Genomic DNA, 16,273 nt, shown 5'->3' with positions numbered 1-16,273 from the left:
TCAGGATGAAATTTTTCTACATGAAGGTAAGGATGGGCTGATTAAAATGAGAACATTGTAAAGCAAACACCGATCCTCACCGCAGTTTTGACTCTATTGCTTCAATGTGAGCAGAACAGAAATTGACATGCTAAATGGATGAAAGAAAGAAACAGAGTGTTCAGCACATGGGAAGAAAGATTGAAACAGAGATATATTTGTTTAGAAAAGAGAAGATGAAAAGGAATGTGCTGCCCTCCCAATATCCACAGGAAGCCGCTCTCCAGTGTGCGCCACCATAGATCAGTTTATTTGGGGCTAAACCTGGAATAAAAGCATAGTGTTTAGACGAGGCAAACGTTTCTGGGGAAGGGAGGAAGGAAGGAAGAGCAATAAATGAAAATAACTGAACTTATTTGCAAGATGGAACTCTAGATGGAGCAGTTCCCTCTATTTGAATTTTTTCTGGCAATGGAATACTGATTCCACTGGATTAGTGTCTACTGGAAAGATGACTGGTAGGAATACCTTAGCTCTGTGATAGGAAATAGAATTGGATGATCCACCACTTACAAAATAGAACCTGACTCTGTGGATGGGATCCACGTGAACAGTGGAAGGCAGAAGATTAAGAGGAAGAGGAGGGAGAGGAGTTATAGTAGGAAGAACTTTGAAAAAGTGTCCAACAAATGGAGTGTATAATCAAATAAGATTCAGGGCACAAGTACTGGAGTCCAACTGCCGGGATTTAAATCCAGGATCCACCCTCTACTAATTGTAACCTCCCTAAACTTCCCATCTTTAAAGTTGGGATTATAATCGTAGCTGGCTCATAAGATTTTTTTAAGGATTAAAGAAACTAATCTTTGTTAGCTTCATAGCAATGGTAAATGCTCAGTAAATATTAGTGCTACCGATGCTGGTGAAGATGATCTCACCTCATAACATAAACTTGAAGTACTAGCTATGTTGAATAACGTTGGAATCCACTAGAAATAGTCAGGAATAATGCTATATTGGACTCTTTTCTGGAGCAGGTCATCACCTAACAGTGAGCTTTATACCTTCGAGGCAGAAACTCAGGGTAAGATGCTATCTTCCAGAAACAGTCCAGTATAGGCTTGTCTTAGGAAATCATTTTCTTCTCTCCCTCTTTTAGTGTTCATGCTCCACCTTTTTTCTCTTGGCTTACTCTTCTACTTCGTACTCTCTTTTCCAGTCCTTTGAAACCTTTGCTCCTCTCCCCATGCAAGGATCCTGTTGAGACAGACTAAGCAGATCTGTTTCCTCTATGCCTTAAACAGCAGGGGCCAAGAGGGAAAAATGTTTCCTTTGGGTGGATGCCAAGTAACTTCAGGCATGGGGGTAGAGTTTTTAATGACACAGTAAGAAAGAAAATATTTACGTTTCATTTTAATTGAACTTTTCTTAAGCTTACTACATTTTAGTAGGTGAAAAAAAAATCAACATATGAGAACGCTGAGAACGAAAATACACATAGCTCTGGCTTCCGGCACAGGGGTAGAAAAAGCAAAGGGAAGTCTAGCAGAGGCATCTTATGGGAAGAGCTGCCCCACCAAAAATCTCAGTTTAGCAGCACTGTCTTCATCATTTCCTTTCCAGGATCATATAGATCCTGTTTGATTGACCCATAAAATTAGCAAGATAATGAACAATCTCATTACTTTAAACATATTTCTATCTGCTGGGTCCACTGAAGTACTGTGAGAAACAAGTTCATAGGGTGTCACACCAAGTTAAACCTGGAAAAATAAGCATTGTGAAATGAGGTAGCTTACTTTGTTAGGTGACTCTAGAAATAGCTACTGTTGTCACTGTTTCCTAAGCATCTGCTATGTGCTATGTACTGTGCTAACTATTCATATGATCTAATTTAAACCTCCCAACAGCTCTGTGAAGTAAGTACTGATAAGCCTTTTTTACATATGGGTGACATCAGGCAATTTACTTGGGTTACACAGCTGATGAATAGTGAAGTTGGGATTTTAACCAAGGCTGAAAGGACACCAAACCCAGCACTGACACTGCAATATCAGGTGCGGCCCCACCTGTACAGTTATCTACCTCTAACAATATCTGGAAAGGCTCATTATCTTAGGATTTATAAAGACAACAGAGTAGCTGAGTATGAGAACTAAGTGCATGTGTGTGTGTGTGTGTGTGTGTGTGTGAGATATAATTAAATGACATATAGTATCATTGTTCTATTAAATGAATCATAGTAGGACTAGGATAGAAACATCCAGCTACTCCCACTATTCCCAACTAAAAGAATGCTTCTGTTCCTTGTTCAGCTTCTCTCCTCCCTGGGTTGTCCAGCTTTTCCTAATCCATTTATGTGGGGGCTGCCAACATTTACATTCCAGCTGTGACTCAGTTTTATCATCTGTATAAGCAGTACTGAACTCAGAGAGCTATCAAGATTAAGATAGTTAATACATTTAAAACATTTGGTGAAAAATCTGAAGGTGAAATTAAGAAAACACTCCCATTTACCACTGCATCAAAAAGAATAAAATACCTAGGAATAAACCTACCTAAGGAGACAAAAGACCGGTATGCAGAAAATTATAAGACACCGATGAAAGAAATTAAAGATGATACAAATAGATGGAGAGATATACCATGTTCTTGGATTGGAAGAATCAACATTGTGAAAATGACTCTACTACCCAAAGCAATCTACAGAGTCAATGCAATCCCTATCAAACTACCACTGGCATTTTTCACAAAACTAGAACAAAAAATTTCACAATTTGTATGGAAACACAAAAGACCCTGAATAGCCAAGGCAATCTTGAGAAAGAAAAACGGAGCTGGAAGAATCAGGTTCCCTGACTTCAGACTGTACTACAAAGCTACAGTAATCAAGACAGTATGGTACTGACACGAAAACAGAAATATAGATAATGGAACAGGAAAGAAAGCCCAGAGATAAACCCACGCACATATGGTCACCTTATCTTTGATAAAGGAGACAAGAATATACAGTGGAGAAAAGACAACCTCTTCAATAAGTGGTGCTGGGAAAACTGGACAGCTACATGTAAAATAATGAAATTAGAACACTCCCTAACACCATACACAAAAATAAACTCAAAATGGATTAAAGACCTAAATGTAAGGCCAGACACTAGAAAACTCATAGAGGAAAACATAGGCAGGACACTCTATGACATAAATCACAGCAAGATCCTTTTTGACCCACCTCCTAGAGAGATGGAAATAAAAACAAAAATAAACAAATGGGACCTAATAAAACTTTAAAACTTTTGCACAGCAAAGGAAACCATAAACAAGACGAATGACAACCCTCAGAATGGGAGAAAATATTTGCAAATGAAGCAACTGACAAAGCATTAATCTCCAAAACATACAAGCAGCTCATGCAGCTCAATATCAAAAAAACAAACACTCCAATCCAAAAATGGTCAGAAGACATAAACAGACATTTCTCCAAAGAAGAAATACAGATTGCCAACAAACACATGAAAGAATGCTCAACATTGGGCTTCTGTGGTGGCGCAGTGGTAGAGAGTCCACCTGCTGATGCAGGGGACATGGGTTCGTGCCCCAGTCCGGGAGGATCCCACATGCCGTGGAGTGGCTGGGCCTGTGAGCCATGGCCACTGAGCCTGCGTGTCTGGAGCCTGTGGTCTGCAATGGGAGAGGCCGCAGTAGTGAGAGGCCCACATACCGCAAAAAAAAAAAAAAAAAAAAAAAAAAAAAGAATGCTCAACATCATTAATCATTAGAGAAATGCAAACAAAACTACAACGAGATATCATCTCACACTGGTCAGAATGGCCATCATCAAAAAATCTACAAACAATAAATGCTGGAGAGGATGTGGAGGAAAGGGAACCTCTTGCACTGTTAGTGGGAATGTAAATTGATACAGCCACTATGGAGAACAGTACGGAGATTCCTTAAAAAGCTAAAAATAGAACTACCATATGACCCAGCAATCCCACTACTGGGCATTATACCCTGAGAAAACCATAATTCAAAAAGAGTCATGTACTGCAATGTTCATTGCATCTCTATTTATAATAGCCAGACCATGGAAGCAACCTAAATGTCCATCGACAGATGAATGGATAAAGAAGATGTGGCACATATATACAATGGAATATTGCTCAGCCATAAAAAGGAATGAAACTGAGTTATTTGTAGTGAGGTGGATGGACCTAGAGACTGTCACACAGAGTGAAGCAAATCAGGAGAAAAACAAATACCGTATGCTAACACATATATATGGAATCTAAAAAGAAATAAAAAGGGAAAAATAAAAGAAAATGGTCAGAAGAACCTAGGGGCAAGACATGAATAAAGATGCAGACCTACTAGAGAATGGACTTGAGGATACAGGGAGGGGGAAGGGTAAGCTGGAACAAAGTGAGAGAGTGGCATGGACATATATACACTACCAAACGTAAAATAGATAGCTAGTAGGAAAACAGCCACATAGCACAGGGAGATCAGCTCGGTGCTTTGTGACCACCTAGAGGGGTGGGATAGGGAGGGTAGGAGGGAGGGAGACGCAAGAGGGAAGAGATATGGGGACATATGTATATGTATAACTGATTCACTTTTTTATAAAGCAGAAACTAACACACCATTGTAAAGCAATTATACTCTAATAAAGATGTTAAAAAAAAAAAAAACACTTGGAAGAGTGTCTAGCATATTGTTGGTATTTTGGAAATGTTACCTATTAGCATCATGCCACATCCTTGAATAGGGATCACATTCCCATTTGAAGAACTGACTTCAGTCCCTACTGATGGATTTGCTAAAAAATATGGACATCATCAGGATAATCCCAAAGAGACATTGCTTTTCTCCAAAGCATTTGTAAAATGCTCTTACCTGATTGGCTTCTTAACTGCCCAGAAAAGGTTCCCTCTTGTCCACAGCTGCCTGTAGCTCCTAGTATCCTCTGAGGAGGGTGAGGGTGTGTGTTTTATGCCCTTTGCCACACTGAGATGGGGGAAGATGTTTTCAAGGTTGATGGTAACAAGAATCACCTCCTGTTTGTGGTCAAAGCTGCAAATGGATTTTTTTTCTTTTTTCCTTTTTTTTTTCTCTTTTTTATGATGGGCATGAGACCTAAAATTCCATGGAATGTAGCAACTTAGGAATGCTTCTGTTTAATGTTAAGCTTAAACAGGCCTTGGAGAGATAAATAGAGATACCAATCCCAAATTGATCTGCCTTTGCCATACTTCTTCAAAATTTTTTTCTATCTATTTTGGAGCATCCTGACTTATTGAGAGTTGCTTTTAAGATCCCATGCCTATTTCAAGTGTCCATTAAGTCTCAGACTCTTCACATTGAATCATCCAGTACAATGTTCCCATTCTACAAATGAGAAAACTGAGACTCAGATGGGTTAAGTCAGTGCCCCTCATAATATTTTTCCTCTGATATTTTGTCTGATCAAGTTCATCTTTCCCAAATTTTAAAGACTGCTCACCCCTCTCCAATAAAGATATTGCTAAATTTTCGAGCAAAAACTCCTCAGTTATCATTTGTCTTGATAATATATGGAGGCTGGGGTGGGGGGGGTCTTTCATTTTGATAGTTTTGAATCTTTTTTTTTCTCATCTAATTTTAACTCCTTTGTTTCCCAAGGGGCATTCTGTTTTTATAGGTCAAAAATATTTTGTATTGGCAATTTTATATGTTTCAACCTGAAAATGAAAAGTCAAAAACAGTCTCTGTTTCTAGGTTTATGTAGTCACTGGTACTGTGACTTTTGCTTCTTGCTTCTGTATTTTCTTGGCATACAGTATACTTTAAAGTAAATATTATAAAGTCAAAAGATTTGCTGTATAAATAGCAGTAAAACATGCAAAGATATGAGCTAAATGCCCATTAATATATCCCTTGAATTTTAGTCTCTCACATCTAGGGCATCTATTTTGGGTTCCCCGATACTTCCGTGCCTTGTCTGATACAGACACAGTAAGGCACCAAGGAGAGAAAACAATTGACTAAAGAAGTCCAAACCTGTTGCGGGACTAGTCAGAGAACAATAAATTAAATTTGCAGCAATAGGAAGTTGAGTGCTGTGCCTGGCAATGACCTTGACAGAAACCCAGGCTTGGGAAGAGGTCAGAGGTCATAGTAGACCTCTCTCCTGATCTGGACCAGCTGCTCTTTCATATGTAAACAATGGACAGAGAGCTCCAAGTTTATGATGCCAATGTGTTAGTGACAGTGCAATGTTACGTGTGAGAAGTGTCAGGGAATATGACTGCGTCATCTACGTTCATTTCCGCAGAGGAAGTCCCATGCATTTGTGACTCAAACCACTTATCCATCACACAGTGGTCGGAAAATCACATGCAAATCACAGGTCCCATCAAACAGTTCTTGTGCTGATGTATCCATAAGACAACGAATTGGGAGGATTTCCACAGTGGTAAAAGTTTGAGGAAAATGATTAAAAGCCACTTCAAACCCAGCTTTTAAAAGCATGAATAAAGCAGTAATTCAGTATCAGTTTCCCCAGGGGGCCAGAGCCAATTCTTTCAATCCAGTGGGGGTGAATGTCGGTACAACGGCTGCCTGTGGGAGGGATGACAGCAGTGCCACTAAGCCATGGGCTCAGGCGCACCCCAGTTAAAGCCTCACCGTGCCACTCCCTGCTTGTGTCACCTTGGGCAAATGACCTCACTGAGACTCAGTTTCCTCCCCAGCAAAATGGGAGATACCTAAGTCTTAGTGCTGATGTGAAAAATAGTGGTACCTGGCCATCAGTGTTCTCAAAAGATTGCAGAACAGTGCCAGGAAGGTATCAGGAGGTAAGTACACAAGGAGGATAAGAATTGACACCTATTTGGTGCTTGCTCTATGCCAGGCACTGTTTAAAGAACTTTAAGTGTACCATTTATTTAATCCTCTCAACAACACTAAGGTCAGCAATAATACTACCTGTGTTTCATAAGTGAGGAAAACTGAGGCATAGCAGTAGGTTTCCACATCTAACAAGGGAAGGAATCGGGCCTCAAACTCAAGCCATCATCCAACCCCAAAGCCAATGCTTTTCACCAATGAAAATGATATCAACAAACTGACTGGAGAGGAACCAAGATGGAGGAGTAGAAGGACGTGCTCTCACTCCCTCTTGCGAGAACACCAGAATCACAACTAGCTGCTGGACAATCATCGACAGGAAGACACTGGAACTCACCAAAAAAGATACCCCACATCCAAAGACAAAGGAGAAGCCACAATGAGACAGTAGGAGGGGTGCAATCACAGTAAAATCAAATCCCATAACTGCTGAGTGGGTGACTCACAGACTGGAGAACACTTATACCACAGAAGTCCACTCACCAGAGTGAAGGTTCTGAGCTCCACGTCAGGCTTCCAAACCTGGGGGTCAGGCAACGGGAGGAGGAATTCCTAGAGAATCAGACTGTGAAGCCTAGTGGGAATTGATTGAAGCATTTCAACAGGACTGCGGAAAACAGAGACTCCACTCTTGGAGGGCACACACAAAGTAGTGTGAGCATCGGGAACCAGGGGAAGGAGCAGTGACCCCAGGGGAGACTGAACCAGACCTAACTGCTAGTGTTGGAGGGTTTCCTGCAGAGGCGGGGGGTGGCTGTGTGTCCCAGTGAGGACAAGGACACTAGCAGCAGAAGTTCTCAGAAGTACTCCTTCGTGTGAGCCCTCCCAGAGTCTGCCATTAGCCCCACCAAAGAGCCCAGGTAGGTTCCAACATTGGGTTGCTTCAGGCCAAAAAACCAACAGGGAGGGAACCCAGCCTCACCCATGAACAGTCAAGTGGATTAAAGTTTTACTGAGTTCTGCCCACCAGAGCAACAGTCAGCTCTAACCACCACCAGTCCCTCCCATCAGGAAACTTGCACAAGCCTCTTAGATAGCCTCATCCACCAGAGGGCAGACAGCAGAAGCAACAAGAATAATATTCCTGCAGCCTGTGGAATAAAAACCACATTCAAGAAAGATACACAAGATGAAAAGGCAGAAGGCTATGTACCAGATGAAGGAACAAGATAAAACCCCAGAAAAACAACTAAATGAAGTGGAGATAGGCAACCTTACAGAAAAAGAATTCAGAATAATGATAGTGAAGACGATCCAGGACCTTGGAAAAAGAATGGAGGCAAAGACTGAGAAGATGCAAGAAATGCTTAACAAAGACCTAGAAGAGTTAAAGAACAAACAAACAGAGATGAGCAATACAATAAATGAAATGAAAACTACACCAGAAGGAATCAATAGCAGAATAACTGAGGCAGAAGAACGGATACGTGACCTGGAAGACAGAATGGTGGAATTCACTGCTGCTGAACAGAATAAAGAAAAAATAATGAAAAGAAATGAAGACACCCTAAGAGACCTCTGCGAAAACATTAAAAGCAACAACATTTGCATTATAGGGGTCCCCAGAAGGAGAAAAGAGAGAGAAAGGACCAGAGAAAATATTTGAAGAGATGATAGTCAAAGACTTCCCTAACATGGGAAAAGAAATAGCCATCCAAGTCCAGGAAGTGCAGTGAGTCCCATACAGGATAAACCCAAGGAGAAACACACTGAGACACATGGTAATCAAACTGGCAAAAATTAAAGACAAAGAAAAATTATTGACAGCAGTAAGGGAAAAATGAAAAATAACACACAAGGGAACTCCCATAAGGTTAACTGCTGATTTCTCAGCAGAAACTCTACAAGCCAGAAGGGAGTGGCATGACATACTTAAAGTGATGAAAGGGAAGAATCTACAACCAAGATTACTCTACCCGGCCAGGATCTCATTCAGATTCGATGGAGAAATCAAAAGCTTTACAGACAAGCAAAAGCTAAGAGAATTCAGCACCACCAAACCAGATCTACAACAAATGCTAAAGGAACTTCTCTAAGTGGGAAAAACAAGAGAAGAAAAGGATCTACAAAAATAAACCCCAAACAATTAAGAAAATGGTCATAGGAACATACATATTGATAATTACCTTAAACATAAATGGACTAAATGCTCCAACCAAAAGACACAGGCTTGCTGAATGGATATAAAAATAAGACCCATCTATATGCTATCTACAAGAGACCCACTTCAGACCTAGGAACACATACAGACTGAAAGTGAGTGGATGGAAAAAGATATTCCATGCAAATGGAAATCAAAAGAAAGCTAGACGAGCTATACTCATATCAGATAAAATAGACTTTAAAATAAAGAATGTTACAAGAGACAAGGAAGGACACTACATAATGATCAAGGAATCAATCCAAGAAGATACAACAATTATAAACATATATGCACCCAACATAGGAGCACCTCAATACATAAGGCAACTGCTAACAATTATAAAAGAGGAAATCGACAGTAACACAATAATAGTGGGGGACTTTAACACCTCACTTACACCAATGGACAGATCATCCAAAGTGAAAATTAATAAGGAAACATAAGCTATAAATGACATAATAGACCAGATGGATTTAATTGATATTTATAGGACATTCCATCCAAAAACAGCAGATTACACTTTCTTCTCTAATGCACAAGGAACATTCTCCAGGATAGATCACACCTTGGGTCACAAATCAAGCCTCAGTAAATTTAAGAAGATTGAAATCATATCAAGCATCTTTTCTGACCACAATGCTAAGAGAGTAGAAATGAAATACACGGAATACAACGTAAAAAACACAAACACATGGAGGCTAAACAATATGTTACTAAATAACCAAGAGATCACTGAAGAAATCAAAGAGGAAATCAAAAAATACCTAGAGACAAATGTCAATGAAAACACGATGACCCAAAACCTATGGGATGCAGCAAAAGCAGTTCTAAGAGGGAAGTTTTTAGCTATATAAGTCTACCTCAAGAAACAAGAAAAATCTCAAGTAAATAATCTAAACTTACACCTAAAGGAACTACTGAAAGAAGAACAAACAAAACTCAAAGTTGGCAGAAGGAAAGAAATCATAAAGAACAGAGCATAAATACATGAAACAGAAACAAAGAAAACAATAGCAAAGATCAATAAAACTAAAAGCTAGTTCTTTGAGAAGATAAACAAAATTTATAAACCATTAGCCACACTTATCAAGAAAAAGAGGGAGAGGACTCAAATCAATAAAATTAGAAATGAAAAAGGAGAAGTTATAACAGACACTGCAGAAATACAAAGCATCCTAAGAGACTGCTACAAGCAACTCTATGCCAATAAAATGGACAACCTGGAAGAAATGGACGAATTCTTAGAAAAGTATAACCTTCCAAGACTGAACCAGAAAGAAACAGAAAATATGAACAGACCAATCACAAGGAATGAAAATGAAACTGTGAATAAAAATCTTCCAACAAACAAAAGTCCAGGACCAGATGGCTTCACAGGTGAATTCTATCAAACATTTAGAGAAGAGCTAACACTCATCCTTCTCAAACTCACCCAAAAAATTGCAGAGGAAGGAACACTCCCAAACTCATTCTACGAGTCCACCATCACCCTGATACCAAAACCAGACAAAAATACTACAAAAAAAATTACAGACCAATATCACTGATGAATATAGATGCAAAAATCCTCAACAAAATACTAGCAGAGTCCAACAACACATTAAAAGGATCACACACCATGATCAAGTGGGATTTATCCCAGGGATGCAAGGATTCTTCAATATACTCAAATCAATCAATGTGATACATCATATTAACAAATTGAAGAATAAAAACCATATGATCATCTCAATAGATGCAGAAAAAGCTTTAGACAAAATTCAACCACCATTTATGGTAAAAACTCTCCAGAAAATGGGCATAGAGGGAACCTACCTCAACATAATGAAGGCCAGATATGATAAACCCACAGCAAACATCATTCTCAATGGTGAAAGGCTGAAAGCATTTCCTCTAAGATCAGGAACAAGACAAAGATGTCCAGTCTCACCACTATTATTCAACATAGTTTTGGATGTCCTAGCCACAGCAATCAGAGAAGAAAAAGAAATAAAAGGAATACAAAATGGAAAAGAAGAAGAAAAACTGTCACTGTTTGCAGATGACATGATACTATACATAGAGAATCCTTAAAATGCCACCAGAAAACTACTAGAGCTAATCAATGAATTTGGTAAAGTTTCAGGAAAAATTAATGCACAGAAATCTCTTGCATTCCTATATGCTAATGATGAAAAATCTGAAAGAGAAATTATGGAAACACAAGCATTTACCATCGCAATGAAAAGAATAAAATATCTAGGAATAAACCTACCTAGGGAAACAAAAGACCTGTATGCAGAAAATTATAAGACACCGATGAAAGAAATTAAAGATGATACAAATAGATGGAGAGATATACCATGTTCTTGGATTGGAAGAATCAACATTGTGAAAATGACTCTACTACCCAAAGCAATCTACAGAGTCAATGCAATCCCTATCAAACTACCACTGGCATTTTTCACAAAACTAGAACAAAAAATTTCACAATTTGTATGGAAACACAAAAGACCCTGAATAGCCAAAGCAATCTTGAGAAAGAAAAACAGAGCTGGAAGAATCAGGTTCCCTGACTTCAGACTGTACTACAAAGCTACAGTAATCAAGACAGTATGGTACTGACATGAAAACAGAAATATAGATCAATGGAACAGGAAAGAAAGCCCAGAGATAAACCCACGCACATATGGTCACCTTATCTTTGATAAAGGAGGCAAGAATATACAGTGGAGAAAAGACAGCCTCTTCAATAAGTGGTGCTGGGAAAACTGGACAGCTACATGTAAAATAATGAAATTAGAACACTCCCTAACACCATACACAAAAATAAACTCAAAATGGATTCAACACCTAAATGTAAGACCAGACACTATAAAACACTTAGAGGAAAACATAGGAAGAACACTCTTTGACATAAATCACAGCAAGATCTTTTTTGACCCACCTCCTAGAGTTATGGAAATAAAAACAAAAAGAAACAAATGGGACCTAATGAAACTTAAAAGTTTTTGCACAGCAAAGGAAACCATAAACAAGACAAAATGACTACCCTCAGAATGGGAGAAAATATTCGCAAACAAATCAATGGACAAAGGATTAATCTCTAAAATATATAAACAGCTCATGCAGCTCAATATTAAAGAAACAAACAACCCAATCCAAAAATGGGCAGGAGACCTAAATAGACATTTCTCCAAAGAAGACATACAGATGGCCAAGAGCACATGAAAACCTGCTCAACATCACTAATTATTAGAGAAATGCAAATCAAAACTACAATGAGGTATCATCTCATACCAGTTAGAATGGGCATCATCAGAAAATCTACAAACAAATGCTGGAGAGGGTGTGGAGAAAAGGGAACCCTCTTGCACTGTTGGTGGGAACATAAATTGATACAGCCAGTATGGAGAACAGTATGGAGGTTCCTTAAAAAACTAAAAATAGAATTACCATATGATCCAGGAATCCCACTACTGGGCATATACCCAGAGAAAACCATAATTCAAAAAGATACATGCACCCCAATGTTCATTGCAGCATTATTTACAATAGCCAGGTCATGGAAGCAACCTAAATGCCCATCAACAGAAAAATGGCTAAAGAAGATATGGTACATATATACAATGGAATATTACTCAGCCATAAAAAAGAACAAAATTGAGTCATTTGTTGAGACATGGATGGATCTAGAGACTGTCATACAGAGTGAAGTAAGTCAGAAATAGAAAAACAAATATCGTATATTAATGCACGTATGTGGAACCTAGAAAAATGGTACAGATGAACCAGCTTGCAGGGCAGAAGTTGAGACACAAATGTAGAGGACAAACGTATGGACACCAAGGGGGGGAAAACTGCAGTGGGGTGGGGATGGTGGTATGCTGAATTGGGCAATTGGGATTGACATGTATACACTGATGTGTATATAATTGATGACTAATAAGAACCTGCAGTATATAAAAAAACAGCTAATAGTAAATTTTATTTGGGTTAATGGAAATATGTTAATATAAATGTTTCAGACATTACATGAAATTTCTAAAAATCTTATATGCTGTGGTATAATGTTATAAGTCATAATTCTAGTTATTACTTTAAAATGTAAATCTCAGAAATAACTAAAAAACAAACAAACAAACAAGCAAACTGACTGAGTCCTTCCTTTCTCCTCCCTCTAGCTCCATCCACCCCATGGAACCCACACTCCATGCCCTCAGAGGGGAACCCAGTTCTTTTAGAAGTTTCTAACCCTCAGCGTTTGCTGACATTTGGCTCAACTGTTCTGGCTGGGGGGTTCCAGAGTCTTTCCAAGCTTTGCTCTGGCACTGAGCCTAACCTTTATTTTGTAACTGATTTACTCTACCCAGAAGTCAGGTTTGGCTACCTTCTGTGAGAACTGGCTAGACTCACGAAATACTCGGCTGGTCAACCAGAAAATTAAATAAGAAAGTCATCAGGCCCTGAAGCCTAATTCTCAAAAGCCAAACAATTTAGAACAATGAGTCACAAAAATCTTTCAAAATAGAAATAGTTGTCATGCAGTGTTTAAGTTCTTACAGCATAACATAGTATACCAGCTAAAAACACAGTCTGAAAGCTGGGGTTCTAGTCCCAGCTCTAGCTGTGTAACCCTGAGCAAGTGTCTTAACCACTCTGAGCTATAGTTGCCTCTTTTAACACATGGCAACAATAACAGGCCCTACCCCAGAACTTGGTCTGAGGATTAATGGATCAACATATGTAAATACTTTAGAATATGCCTGCCACATCATAAGAGCTATATAAATATTAGCTTTTATTATTATTAATTTATCTTATCATGTTTTGGTAAAGGTATACAGGCTTTGCAGCAATGTCTTTACAGAATAACTTTGCTGAAGCTTTATTCCCTTTGAAAACGGTTTCCCCATTTTTACCATCTCACTACCAGCCACCACTCAACCCCTAAAAAACCCCCTTCCCCCCCATCTCACCTTTTCCTTAAAAGCAAAGGAAATTACATTTAAAAGCCTCACGGAATTACAACACTCAACACTCTCATAAAAGTCAGGAAATGCAAAAGTTAGAATTCTCTGAAGACATTAACTCAGAATCGCAGCTCTGACACAGTTCAGAGGGCTCCAGTGCAGCCTCGTGGAGTTCCCGCCAGAGAGCTCTGAGGCCTTCACCAGGTGCCCCTCCTTACCAGCTGCTTGCTTCTAGAACCTTCCGACGGACACTGCTGGCCTCTGGACCTGCTATTTCAGAGATAGTACTCTTGCTCCATCCTCAGAACCACTTCATAGAGCAGCGGTCCTCAGTTGGGGGAGCATCAGAATGCCTGGCAGGCGTGTGGAGACATGGACGGCTGGACCACTCCCAGAGTTTCTGAGTCAGGTAGTCTGGGGGGGGGCGGTGAGAATTTATATTTCTAATAATTGCCCCCGTGATGCTGATGCTGGTGCTCAGGACCACACTTTGAAAATCACTGCCATGGGTGTTTCTCTCACTTCAACACAGTCCTCTCTCAAATCCCGTAGACCCCTACCCACTGCACCAAAAATGGAATGAAAAATTCCATTCATGTATGTATATTACTTCTCAACTTTTTGAGAGATGGAAAACACGTTCCATTCAAACCCCAACGCAGCCTTGACAAAACAAGACTCACCTCATTTCAGCTGCTTCACTCCCTCCACCCACCCACCTTTATCCTTCCAGTAAGTTTCCACCTTTGCATAGATGGTCAGGATTGTGTGTATGTTTATACATCTCCAGCCATGCTCGTTTACATGGACACATTTGTGTTTCTCCTTCCCCCCCATTAAACTATAAAGTCCTTGAATGTCTTTCTCTCTAAGGCTCCATAGCACCTGATATTAAACCACAGTGGGTGTTTAACACATGCAAGTTGACAGATAAATGTTGACTATTTTATTGTATCTGGTAAGCAAAGTGAAGAAACAGATATTGCCATGAGAACTTTAAACTTTGCATCACAGACCAAAGTGTGTTTATTTTTGCAGCATTAATGTAGCCAAAAGATGACTCTCCACTCACACATAAATATGCGATATGTTGCCAATGAGCATTTTAAATGCTTTGATGCCATTCTCAGAAATACCATCTGGGCCTCTTCTTCTCACATAGTTATCAAAATGAGTAACTTAACGTGGGGGAGTTTGCTGCATCCTTATAGGGAATTGCAAGAGAGATACAAGTTCTAGAAATATTAGTGTAATTGTCATCTTTTATTCTATGGGACATTCATGTATGTGCACCAACTACATCTCAATCTTTTCAGAATTAAATAAAGGAATGATATTAGTCCTCAATATTTTCAGAGAGTTAATAGTTAACCCAGAGGTTATTACTATGTACTGATTTACAAATCACATGAACTTAAATCATCAAAGGATGAGATCATTACTGTTTTATCTCTTGAACAGCTAAGAGTTGAACTGTACTAAGTTAAGGACACAGTATATTATCAGTCTTTCCCAAGCAAGCAAAGGCTATTAGGGAGCCAGTCAGAAAGCAAAGCTTCCGTCTCAGTGTCCTCTGAGGTCTAGAATATACATTAACCATAATGACATTGGAGGTCAAATATTTACTCAATTCTGTTGAAAGAAATCAGTGTTATACCTAGTCCTAGTTGATGTGACAATGTGTGGTCTTTTAAGATATTTTTTTTAAGGATTTGATACTACATCTAACCTTCTTCTGATCCTATTCTCCGATCATTAAATTAAGGAGAATTTCACTGGTGCATGCTGAACACTTGGTTTCTTTCAGCTTAAATCTTTCTAAAGTTCAACCAGGGACCAATAAGGAGTCTTAACTGAAATAAGTGTAGGTTGTTTCTAAAGTTTTTAAAAAGTGATTCCATGCTATTGTTACCTTCATAATAAAACGTAGTGACATCTGGGTTGATTTCTTTCCCTGATCTAATTCCCACCATTGCTTTTTATCCACTCAGGTCAGGTCTTGTTTTATAAAAGAAGCTGTATTTGTGCATTTGACCTAGCCTTTTCTTACACATACCACATAATTACAGGCAGCACACTTATCCCCTTGCAATTAATCTTTTCCCCCAGAGAATTAGGATGGTAGAGGATAAAGAGTATTCTCTTGTCTTTTAAAGGTTAAAATCACACTGCCATATCACATAACAGAGTTCAAGCCAGTCAGACTCTTTTAATTTTTTACTTAATTTTTTGAGATATAATTGATAAGTAGCATTGTATACATTTGAGGTATACAACATGTTGATTTGATACATTTATATATTGCAATGTAATT

The sequence above is a fragment of the Kogia breviceps genome, chromosome 8, assembly GCF_026419965.1.
Source record: "Kogia breviceps isolate mKogBre1 chromosome 8, mKogBre1 haplotype 1, whole genome shotgun sequence".
Lineage (NCBI taxonomy): Eukaryota > Metazoa > Chordata > Mammalia > Artiodactyla > Physeteridae > Kogia > Kogia breviceps.
Note: the sequence above shows the minus strand (reverse complement) of the source record.